Source organism: Lolium perenne, chromosome 6 (genome assembly GCF_019359855.2).
Source record: "Lolium perenne isolate Kyuss_39 chromosome 6, Kyuss_2.0, whole genome shotgun sequence".
Lineage (NCBI taxonomy): Eukaryota > Viridiplantae > Streptophyta > Magnoliopsida > Poales > Poaceae > Lolium > Lolium perenne.
In genome coordinates, this window is record NC_067249.2 from 11877637 (window position 1) to 11889715 (window position 12079).

At 49.3% G+C, this 12079-nt stretch overlaps 1 pseudogene; it reads left to right on the forward strand.

Moving 5' to 3' along the window:
- Positions 1-511: 511 nt before the first annotated feature.
- LOC127308876 (cysteine-rich receptor-like protein kinase 10) lies at positions 512-5249 on the forward strand (annotated as a pseudogene).
- The last annotated feature ends 6830 nt before the right edge of the window (positions 5250-12079 follow it).

A 12079-nucleotide genomic window follows, 5' to 3' on the forward strand; every position in this document is an offset into this window, starting at 1 on the left:
GGCGGCGGCGAGCACGGCCGCCACCGCGAGTTAGGGTAGCGCGGCCGGGGCGTGGGCGAGCGCGGCAGTGACGGGGGGTTGTAGCGAGCAGTAGGGAGAGCGAGCGCGCGACGTGCGCGAACGAGGAGGCGAGCAGGAAGGAGAGCGAGAAGAGCACGAGCAGCAGGATGAGGAGAACGACGACGACAACGAGGAAGGGGGCGGCGTGAGGAGGGGAGAGAATGCTTTGTTTTGTGAACCGGTATCCCGTGTAACCGGTGGCACGGTCGGTAATTACCCACCAAAGTTTGAAACTGGAATTTGGGAGCAACCGGATTTGTCCACGTCAGACGTCAGACTCGGGCATGACCCTAGTTGCTGGCTTTTGAATTTTATTATACTGTATAACCAATACATTGACCATTGTCCATTGACCCGTCTTCTCTCTCAAAACGAACCTTCGCCCAAAACGTGCCCGAAATCCTTGGCTGCGTATGCATATGGAGTCCGGTCTGTCAACCATTTTTGACTCGTCAACCATGTTTTGCCACTCACTTGTACCGATGATTGCTGCCCGCTATGCCACCGCCGTCGTCCTTGCCGTCGTGCTGCTGCCACTGCCACTGCCGGCGGCGAAGATTTCCTGCGACGGCTCCGTCTACACAGCCAACGGCACGTTCCAGGCGAACCTGGACCTCCTCGCCGCGGCGCTCCCAGCCAACGCCTCCGCCTCGCCGTCGGGCTTCGTCACCGCCTCCGCCGGCGCGGCGCCCGATCAGGCCAACGCCCTAGCGCTCTGCCGCGGGGACACCAACGCCTCCGCCTGCGCCGCCTGCGTCGCGGCGGCGTTCCAGGACGCGCAGCAGGCCTGCCCGCAGGACAAGGGCGTCGCCGTCTACAGCGACGCCTGCGTCCTCCGCTTCGCCGGCACCAGGTTCCTCGACTTCCTCCAAGGGGACCAGTGGCTCGTCTCGGAATTGGTGTATGGCAATCAACTCCATCCATCCATGGTTTTCTACTACGTATTATTCTTGTGCATCCATTTTTCTCCAGCTTCGTCTTACATACTACTCCTGTACTCGTATATATGGGAACTCGTGATCAGCCCTGTGGTTGACACCGCCACGGCGAGCGTCAACGCCTCGGAAGCCCGCTTCAGGGCTGCCGTCACCGCCATCTTCACCGCCCTGGTCGACCGCGCCGTAGCGGGACCAGTGGCTCGACGAGGAAGTACTTCGCCACGGGGGAGATGGACTTCCATCCCAAGCTCTACGGACTCGCGCAATGCGCGCCGGACCTAACGCCCACGCAGTGCCAGGGCTGCCTAGGGCAGCTCTTCCGGGTAACCGAGCTGCGGTACCTGAGCGCGCGGCCACTGTCCCTGTGGACCAGCGCTTTCGTGGTCTGGTGCTCCCTGAGGTACGGCGTGTCGCCGTTCCACGAGGGCCGGGCGATGCTGCAGCTCGCCGCCCCGCCAGCACCAGCACCGATCACGCCTCCTATTCCAGAATCGGGGGGAGCAGGTAGATTCTTATTCAGATGTACTCCTCTGATTGGAACATTTCTTCCAAACATCGTGTTGTCAAAATACTCCTCTCCGAAAAATATCATCCTCACTTCCTCCAAATGTAGCAACTTCAAAGTTGTAGTACCACTTCAAGTTCATGTTTGATATATGCAGGGACGAACAGGACTGCAGCAGGAATCATTGCAGGCGTTGCCTGTTCCGTCGTGCTAATGTTTCTTCTTTCAGTTTGTTTATGCTTTCGCTTCAGGCGAAGAATTAAGGCGACAGAGAACGACCACTGTGGCTGTGAGTAGCAATGCATGCGGTCCTTTTTATGAGCCTGAATTTTCCATTTCCTTACATAAATTGAATTCTTGTCATATGGCATCAGCACTGGACAAGATAGGGAGAGCGCACTGCACCATCTTTGATTTGCCGACATTGCAACAGGCCACTCAACACTTCTCAGAGAGGAATAAGCTCGGAGAAGGTGGTTTTGGTACCGTATACAAGGTAAGCAATCGATCTGAGTGAGGCGATGAGGGAAGGAAATTGTAGCACTATCGCGCCTTCTCTGAAAGATAATCTGTTTCAGGGAATACTGTCTGACGGGCAAGTGATAGCAGTCAAGACACTCCTAGGAACAACAGGGCATGGGTTGCAGCAGCTACACAACGAGGTTGTATTACTGGCAGAGCTTCAGCACAAGAACCTTGTTAGGTTAAAGGGGTTTTGCCCACATCAGAATGACACACTGCTCGTTTATGAGTACGTCAAGAATGGGAGCCTCGACAACTTTCTATTCGGTATGTTTCCTCTTCACTTTACATATCATGAACGGTCTGTTGTTGCTCCTTTTTAGGCCGGAGTCCCCATGGCAGTTCTTGTGCTCTTTGCGTCAATATGTTTTTGAATTCAGAGATAGCAGTACTAGACAAGTGTGATGTATTACTCATACAAAAGTATGTCAAAAGAAAAGGGAAGAATCACTAGTAACGTGTAGCTATAGTGCTATACATAACATTGTGCATCGCCATACCACAACACCAAAACTGTGGCATTCCCGGCAAATTAAGTTTCATAGTTGCAGTTTGCTTTTTCTTTCTGAACTTCGTGTGATAAGTGAGGCGTAATGATATATGGCCACTGCTGCTGCCCAGGCTGCACCATACGTGTCTCTTCTCTATCTTTGTCAGATCTTGCTACAGTTTCTAGTTCTGGCATTTATGGTAGATGCGATCGGTTTGTCTTATCTAGATGCGATTTGTTCGTCTGCTCTGCTAGTATGCATGATTAGTTTACTAGTATTCATGATTTATCAATTTTTTATTCGAGATAAATCATATACTAGTAATTTGCTTATATATTCAACAGGTAGTAGGGGACTTAACTGGGAGCAACATTACAACATCATTCTTGGAATTGCCAAGGGAGTATTGTATCTCCATGAGGACTCAAGCATGAGGATCATCCATCGGGACCTGAAGGCAAACAACATTCTTCTCGACGACAACATGGAACCGAAAATCGCAGACTTTGGGCTCGCAAGGCTGCTAGAGGAAGGTCACACCCAAAGTCGGACAGCCAAAGTTGTTGGGACGCTGTAAGCTAAGCTCGTGTGTGTGTGTCAAACTCGCACATATATACAGTTTCTAGGCCTGACTAACTGAACTGTCACACATCCTCTGCAGCGGCTACATGGCGCCAGAGTATGCGATGCACGGGAACGTCTCGCCCAAGATCGACGTCTTCAGCTTGGGCGTGTTGGCCCTTGAGATCGTGACGGGGAGAAGCAACTGCAGCTCTAATGACCAGGGCACCGTGAATCTCCTGAGTGATGTCAGTACCGGGTTCACTTGGTTTTCTCGTTGTGCAATTCGTTTTCCGAAGAAGTAAACTGATGTTGACCATGGATCTGACAGGTCTGGGATCACTGGACCAAAGGGACAATATCGCAGATGCTGCACCGAGTGGAGGACGGGTATGCTCGAAAGCAGGCGCTACGATGCATCCACATCGGTCTGCTGTGCGTCCAGCAGGACCCTGGGCAGAGGCCGGACATATCAGCCGTGGTGTTCATGCTAACCAGGGATAGCATGGAGCTCCGGCCTCCGTCGCAACCTGCATTCTTCTTCGGGAGAGCTTCAAGGTCAAATGGGCAAAGCAGCGACTTATATGACGACCATTTTATATCGTCCAGACGGAATAGCGGTGGGTCCACCAAAGAGCGGAAGTTTCGCCTAGGGCGATCGGAAGGCGATCGCGTGGAAGCTAGGGTTTTCTCCTCCGAGGGTGGTTATCTCCGGCGGCGGGATCGGTTCTCGACGGCGAGTTCAGGTCCGGCTGGCTGGTGGGGTGCTTCTCCATCCCTGGTAGAGGAGTGGGGTGCGTGTGAAGCTGTGATGGTGTCTCCGGCTGGTGCTGCTGGGGGAAACGGCGGTCGTCCTAGGGCACCGTCGCGTTCGCCGGCGAAGGCGGGCGCGGATGATCTGGCTGCGAGTCTGTCAGCCAAGATGGGTGACTTGCTTTTGACGGAGAAGGAGGCGGCCGGACTAGTGATCGGAGGGATCGGATCTGCATCGGTACCCAGGCCTAGATGGGCGGCGGTCGGCAAGGTATGTTCCCCAAGGAAACTCGTGTTAGGAGCTTTGGACCGTGCCATGTCGAGGGCTTGGGGGCTGCACCACCCAGCTCACTTCAAGGAGATTGGAGATAACAGATTTGTGGTGCGGTTCTCGTCCGAGGGTGATTGGAAGCATGTGATGAGAAACGGTCCGTGGCAGTTTGATTTCAATGCAATCCTCCTGAAGAACTATGATGGGGCGTCTCGTCCGTCAGACATGGTGTTTAACACTTTGGAGTTGTGGGTGCGTGTTCTGGATTTACCTATGGATATGATGAATGTGGTTTATGGGAAACGAATTGGAGGATGGGTAGGCAAGTATATTGCTGCTGATGTTGATGATGATGGCATAGCTTGGGGAGAGGAACTGAGAATTAGAACAGAGGTCAGAGTTGATCAACCTCTCCTGAGAGGAGTTTGGCTGAGGGAGTCGGAGGATGATGAGAAGGGAACATGGTTTGATTTAAAATATGAAAAGGTTCCTCACTTTTGTTTCGACTGTGGATGCCTGATCCACCCGGAGGATAAATGTAGTATGCAAGGAGAAAAATCAGAAGGAGAGGACAGGGTACAGCAATGGGGAGAATGGCTGCGTGCATCACCTCGCAAAACAAAGAGGCCTCCTCCGACGGCCAGGCCCTCGATGTCCTCCAGCAGTTTCACGAGCAGATCGTCGGGTTCTGATCTTAGGCGTTTTGATGGTGGCCATGTTCGCGATGTTCCAACCCGGAGGAACCTGGCACATGACTATTCCTACTCCTGCTCGTCTCGCACTGGCGGTGATGAGAGGTGGAGGGAAGGTGATGACATGTCCATCCAGCATGACAGGGTGAGGGAACGAACTCAGGATTATGGGAAGAAACAGATGGACAAAGAGAAATCAGTGACGAAGACAGGCACTTATGTACGCAGACAGCGGAAAGCGGAGGCCTCAAAACCTAACGAATCCATGCATGTGCCACAGGGCACGTCTAGTAAGAAGAGAGGTACTAAGCAGGTTTGGTTGCCTTTGCAAGTACAAGTGGTGGGCGAGGAGACTGCAGAAACACCAGGGAAGAGGCAGCGTACTCTTTCTGTTTTCGACCGACTTGAGGATCCATCGGCGGCGCCTGCGATGCAGGGCCGCCGGGAGCAATGAATATCCTAAGCCTTAACTGCCGTGGGCTTGGGTTGGACGCGGCAGTAGGCGAGCTAAGGGATCTTTGTAGATCCTACAACCCGAGTGTGGTGTTCTTGTGTGAGACAAAACAGAAAAAGCAAACAATGGATAGATTGCAATGGAGCATTGGGTTCAGACATGGTATCTCTGTGGAGGGAAAGGGGAAGGGAGGAGGTTTAGCATTATGGTGGCGTGATGGAGTTGAGGTGTCTGTGAGGCCTTGGTGTCAGTACTATATTGATGCCAAGATTAATACGGCGGAAGGTTCCTGGAGATTCACTGGAATCTATGGTGAACCAAGGGTGGATCAAAGAAGTAAGACATGGGATGTGCTCAGATATCTCCGAGGTCAAGATGACCTCCCATGGATTTGTGCGGGTGATTTCAACGAGATTCTTAGTCGTGAGGAATATTTGAGCCAAAATGAGCGGAGTGAAGCGCAAATGAGAGATTTCAGAGACTGCCTTGCGGACTGCCGCTTGACAGACTTGGGCTACTCAGGCTATCCGTTTACTTGGGATAATAAAAGGGAAGGTGTAGCTAATGTACAGGCAAGGCTTGACAGGGCAACGGGGAATGACAAATTCCTACACCTTTTTCCATTCACTACGGTAGAGCACATTGTTACTGAGGAGTCAGACCACATGGCTCTACTCATCCGGGTTCAAGCAGCTCAAAGACAGAACGTGGTAAGGAGGGGGAGGGGTTTTCAGTTTGAGGAAATGTGGACGAGACATGAGTCTTATGACAGTATGGTGGTGGAGGCCTGGAATGCAACAAATCACTATGGCTCGAGTATACTGGGAGTGTGTGAAAAATTAAAAGAAGTCTCAAGTAACATGCAAAGATGGAGCTATGAGTCTTTTGGATCGGTGCAGAAGGAGATAAAGAGGCTACGTGCGGCTCTAGTGGATGCCAAAGCACAGGCTTTAGTGTCCAACTCTCTGGTGGAGGTGAAGTCTATTGAAGTACAATTACATGAGCTATTCACCAGAGAGGAAATCATGTATCGACAAAGGTCAAGACAGGAGTGGTTGAAAGCGGGAGATCGAAATACAAAATTTTTTCAAAACCGTGCCTCTCACCGGAGAAGGAAGAACACGGTCTTATTCCTCAACAGAGCCGATGGTTCGAGGTGTGATACAGATGAGGGAATGAGAGAGATGGCACAGGCCTTCTACCTCAACCTATACACGTCAGAAGGAGCAACTAACATGGATCGTATCCTTGGCCGCATGACGAGCTTTGTCACCGCAGAGATGAATGAATCCTTGACTGCAGAGATTTCGGATCAGGAGATTGAGACGGCCCTCTTTCAGATGGGCCCGACAAAGGCGCCAGGCCCTGATGGGCTACCAGCTTTATTTTTTCAACGCCACTGGGCATTGATCAAAGGAGATATTTGCAAGGCTGTACGTGATTTCTTGGCGGGGAGAGAATGCCCTCTGGATTTTAATGACACTGTGTTGGTTCTAATTCCTAAGGTCCAGGCGCCAGAATTGTTGTCGCAATTTCGTCCGATCAGCTTATGCAATGTTTTGTACAAGGTTGCGTCTAAGGTTGCGGCGAATAGACTGAAGAAAATCCTACCTCTTTTGATATCCGAAGAACAAAGTGCGTTTGTACCGGGCAGGCTGATTACTGATAATGTCTTTGTCGCGTATGAATGTACCCATGCTATTAGGGTTCGGAAGAGGAAAGTCCCGTTATGTGCGGTCAAACTGGATATGGTAAAAGCATATGATAGGGTAGAGTGGATTTTCTTGGAAAAAATGATGTTGAAGCTCGGGTTTGATCAGAGATGGGTGGACATGATTATGAGGTGCATCACATCTGTGAGATTTTCTGTCAAGCTTAATGGGGGACTCTCGGAGCCATTTCTTCCTTCTCGAGGTTTAAGACAGGGGGATCCAATATCCCCATATCTCTTCCTCTTTTGTGTGGAGGGCTTCTCTGCGTTGCTGAGGGAGGCACAGATGGAGAATGAACTGAGGGGTGTTCGTTTTGGTGCGAATGGTCCACACGTAACTCACCTTTTATTCGCTGATGACAGTATTGTTTTTCTGGAGGCTACGGATAGCAGCGTGCAAACTCTCAGGAGAATCCTACATGACTATGAGTTAAGCTCGGGGCAAAGAGTGAATTTGCAGAAATCATCCATCTTTTTTGGGCCGGGCAGTAGCGAGGACCTAAGGCAGAAACTTAAAGGTGATATCGGAATTACCTGTGAAGCTCTTTCGGAACGATATCTGGGACTGCCCACTGTCGTTGGTCGAGCTAAAGAGGGCTGTTTTAAGTATCTCACAGAAAGATCATGGGGAAAAGTGAAAGGTTGGAAGGGGCAGGGTATGTCCAAGGAGGGAAAATGTATTCTCATTAAGTCGGTGCTACAGGCGGTACCGGCATATGCCATGAGTTGTTTCCAACTAACAAAGAAGCAATGCAAGCAGCTTAGTTCCGTCTCATCGAATTTCTGGTGGGGTGATTCAGAGGGGCGGAAAAAAGTCCACTGGATTGGTTGGGACAGAATGTGTAAGAGCAAACAGGCTGGTGGTATGGGTTTCCGCGATTATGGATGTTTTAACCAGGCTTTTTTAGCTAAACAGGGCTGGAGACTGCTCACAGACCCTGATTCCTTGTGCTCCAAAGTTCTGAAGGGCCGATATTTTAGAGATGGGGAGTTCCTAGATGCCTCGTGTCCAAAGAGGGCGTCGTTCACTTGGAAGGGCATCATACACGGGAGAGATCTTCTTAAGGAGGGCCTGGTATGGAGAATTGGTGACGGTTCACAGGTGAGAGTGTGGAACGACAACTGGATACCTAGGACGGGAGCTAAATACCCACTGGGGTCTTTGCTCGAAGATAAACCGGAGAGAGTGCAAGATTTTATTGTGCATGGTGGTGGAGCCTGGGATGAGGATGAGCTGCGGAAACATCTTCTTCCAATAGATGTACAGGACATTCTTCGCACTCCTATTGGTCGTCCGGGTTCCAGCGATTTCCAGGCTTGGAACTACACTAAAAATGGCATGTTCTCGGTCAAGTCAGCGTACCATCTAGCCATCCAACGGAAGAGGGCGGCGAGGGGTAGGGCTGAGACGTCGAGAAATTGTGATGAGCATAGGGGATGGTTGGCATTATGGGGAACTCAAGTCCCGGGTAAGGTGAAAGTCCATTGCTTCAGACTAATTGAGAACGGCCTGGCTGTTGGTACCGAGCTAAGTCATCGGAAAATTAAAGACGGTATAACCTGTCTTGTATGCGGCAGAAATGAAGACTTGGTACATCGGTTCTGGTCGTGCCCTCACTCCCAGTCTGTATGGTCGTTCGCTTCGGCTCGGTCACAGTGTTCTTTTGAGGTGCCACCAAAACGACTTAGATGCCACTCGGAACTCAAGGGCTGGTTGCTGGATTGGATTGGAAAAGCCACTGACGATCACAGGGCATGGTTCATGATGACTAGCTACAACATCTGGCAAGCAAGAAATGACGCGAGGGAGTCTCAGTTAATTGCAGACCCAAATTCGGTGGTACTGAAGACGGCTGCAGCTTTGGAAGAATGGAAGGAGGCGAATAAAACTTGTTCACAGGTGGCCGGAGCTAAACCATCTGAGCACTGGCTCAGACCGGAGCCGGGCTGGGTGAAAGTTAATGCTGATGGAGCTTATCATTCGGCGGAAGGTATTGGAGGGGGCGGTGTGGTTCTTCGTGACCACCATGGCAACTTTGTCTCAGGGGCAAGCCATTTTTTCCCTCACCTCATCGATGCCGAACATGCTGAGCTTCTAGCCTGTCAACAGGGGTTGGTCCTCGCGAGGAATCGTAGGATTCTGAAAGTGGTGCTGGAGACGGATTGTACGGGTGTGGCTGCCAAGTTGAGAAGGGACGAGCAGGATCGATCTATCCACGGTCCGTTGGTTGCGCAAATCAAGTCCCTCATGCAAGGTTTTGGCGACATCTCTGTGCAGGTTGTGCGAAGATCGGCGAATGGTGCTGCGCACATTTTAGCGAAGGAAGGCTGCGATAATAAAATTTGTATGGTGTGGAATGTTACACCAGAATTTGTTAGGAAGAACATTGTATTGGATTCTGTTATGAGTTAATATATCGCAGCGTTTTATCTCAAAAAAAAAGCGACTTATATGACCAGTCAGATTTGGTATTGCAACAGAGTTTCTCTGTGAATGGGATTACACTTACTGAACCGTATCCAAGGTAGGTCCAAAGTAGTATGTGAACTACAGTAGTTGTGAGTCGACCGCGAATATAAATGCATAATGCAGGCTAGAGATTTATCACCGTGAATCTGCTGATCAGTGATGTCAGTGCCGGGTTCACTTTTTTTTCTCGTTCTGCAATTCGACCGGGTGTAGCCCACATGGAGGCAAGCGGCAGCTCGTGCGTTCCGATGATGGGGTCGGGCCAGCAGTGGAGACTCGCGGCACACCGCTCTAAGACGGGGTCCTCCTCCATTTCGCCATGTTGGGCCCTTCGTTCGCCGGTCCATTTACGGTCTATTTTGATAAAATTAACCTAAATTTAAAAAGATCTCACAAAATAAACTGGTTCTGAAAAGATTTCACAAAATAACCTTTTGCTTGGCTTCGTACCAGATGGAGCCAAACTCAATAGCACGGCTCCATTTCAGGTGGAGCCATGGTCAGAAGTACAACACCGTCCCTAGCGGAGGCAAGCTCAGTAGCACGGCCCGTCTCATTTTGTCATCTATCCTTGATATATATTCTATTTATCATTGGAATGTGCTTCCTCAATAGCTTGAGATGTTATCTTTTACCATGAAATATAATTTGGCATAGATTTTGTCATCCATCCTTACTATATATTCTATTTATCTTTGCAATGTGCTTCGTCGTCAGCTTGAGGTGCTTTTTATCATCAAGTATAATTTGTCATAGATTTTATCATCTATCCTTGCTATATTATTCTATTTATCTTTGCAATGTGCTTCCTCAGCAGCTTGACATGTTTTTTTTATTATCATGAAGTATAACTTGTCATAAATTTTATCATCTATCCTTGCTATGTAAGTCTACTTCTCTTTGCAATGTGCTTCCTCAATAGTTTGGGTTCCTGGTGCGATCTAGTACCAACAAGCATCAGGTTGTAGCTCACAACCTCGAACCGAAAGACATCTAGACTCTCTAGAAAATCAGAACGAACTGAGGGAGATGCTTATTAACGAATCGATAATATAATAACTCGGCGACTATCCTAAGGCACCACAAAATTTCTCACATGCGCCTAATAAGTACTGCCAGCAGAGCACCTTACTTCTGACAAGTTTCGCGCGCATCAGTGACTCAAAGTCTTTTCTGACAAGGTTAGGTTGTAGGGTGACACTCTGTCGCAGTAGGGGTTTAGGCGCCTATCGGTGACGATTTTGCACACATAACCATTTAAATGGAAACAAGCACAAAATAGAAAATAACTATCTTGAGTATCCCTTGGTGGTGGTCCGACATGATGCAAACCTCGCTATTGTGCTCAATAAACTTAGTCCTCACTAGATGCATGAACCACTCTCAATTGTTGTTAGGAAACGGCTAAAGACCTTGGCTCCAGCTGGGACGGAGCCGTGCTACTGAGCTTGGCTCCACCTGGAACGGAGCCGTGCTACTGAGCTTGGCTCCGCCTGAGACGGCGTTGTGCTTATGAGCTTGGCTCCACCCTGGATGGAGCCGTGCTATTGAGTTTGGCTCCACCTGCAATGGCGCCGTGCTTCTCAGCTTGGCTCCACATGGGACGGAGCCATGCTACTGAGCATGGCTCCATCTTGTGCGGAGCCGAGCAAAAGGTTATTTTGTGAAATCTATTCGAAACCACGTTTTTTTGTGAGATCTTTTCAGATTTAGGTTAATTTTGTCAAAATCGACCCATTTACGTCGGGATGGTTTCCTTTGTTTGCTGCCCTAATTAACTTCGCGCGTTGCTCCGTTCGCTGGACTTTTTAAGTTTGTTCAGGTTGCTCGTACCATGCTGGACAACGTTCGGTATATAAACTACTGTAAACTTTCGGTATGTGACTAAACAACTGAACCGGGACGCGCGCGGGCGCCGGGCATTAACTACTGTCGTGTATTGTCAAGCGTTGCGTAGTGTGCACATGCCGAACTGCACCTTCCTGACATGGCACGGCCGGCCAGTGCTTTGCTACTCCTGGACTGGAAATTCTCTTCTTGTTCCTTGATCGATTTTTTCGTGCTCCTTATTCCGTTGACATTAACAGTAGTAACCAAACAGATTTTATGTTTTGCCCATTCTGTTTACGTTGACAGTGTAAATGCATTATGTTTACGTTACCATTTTTCAAACAAACACGTCCTACGAGTAAAGCATATTTAGGTTGTGAAGAGGAGCATGTCAAAAAGCTAGACATTTGATTCGAATAAAAATATATTGGAGGAACAACTTCGAGACATGTGAGGAACATCCCCACAGGTTGAGGGGAACAAAACGATTTGTAAATGGAATAGCTTGGAGGCATATGAGGAACAACATAATAGGTTGAGGGGAACAAACACATTTACAGTGAGGAACAACTTGCAAGCATATGATGAACAACCACATAGGTTGAAGGGAACAAACCTATTTGCAGTTACAAACAACTTTGAGGCATATGAGGAACAACCCCATATATTGAGGGGAACAAAACCATTTGTAATGAGTAACAACTTAGAGATATATAGGGAACAACCCAAAGGTTGTAGGGAACAAAACCATTTGTAATGAGAAATGTGGAGCATACGAGGAACAACCTCATAGGTTGAGCGGAACAAACCTATTTGACAGT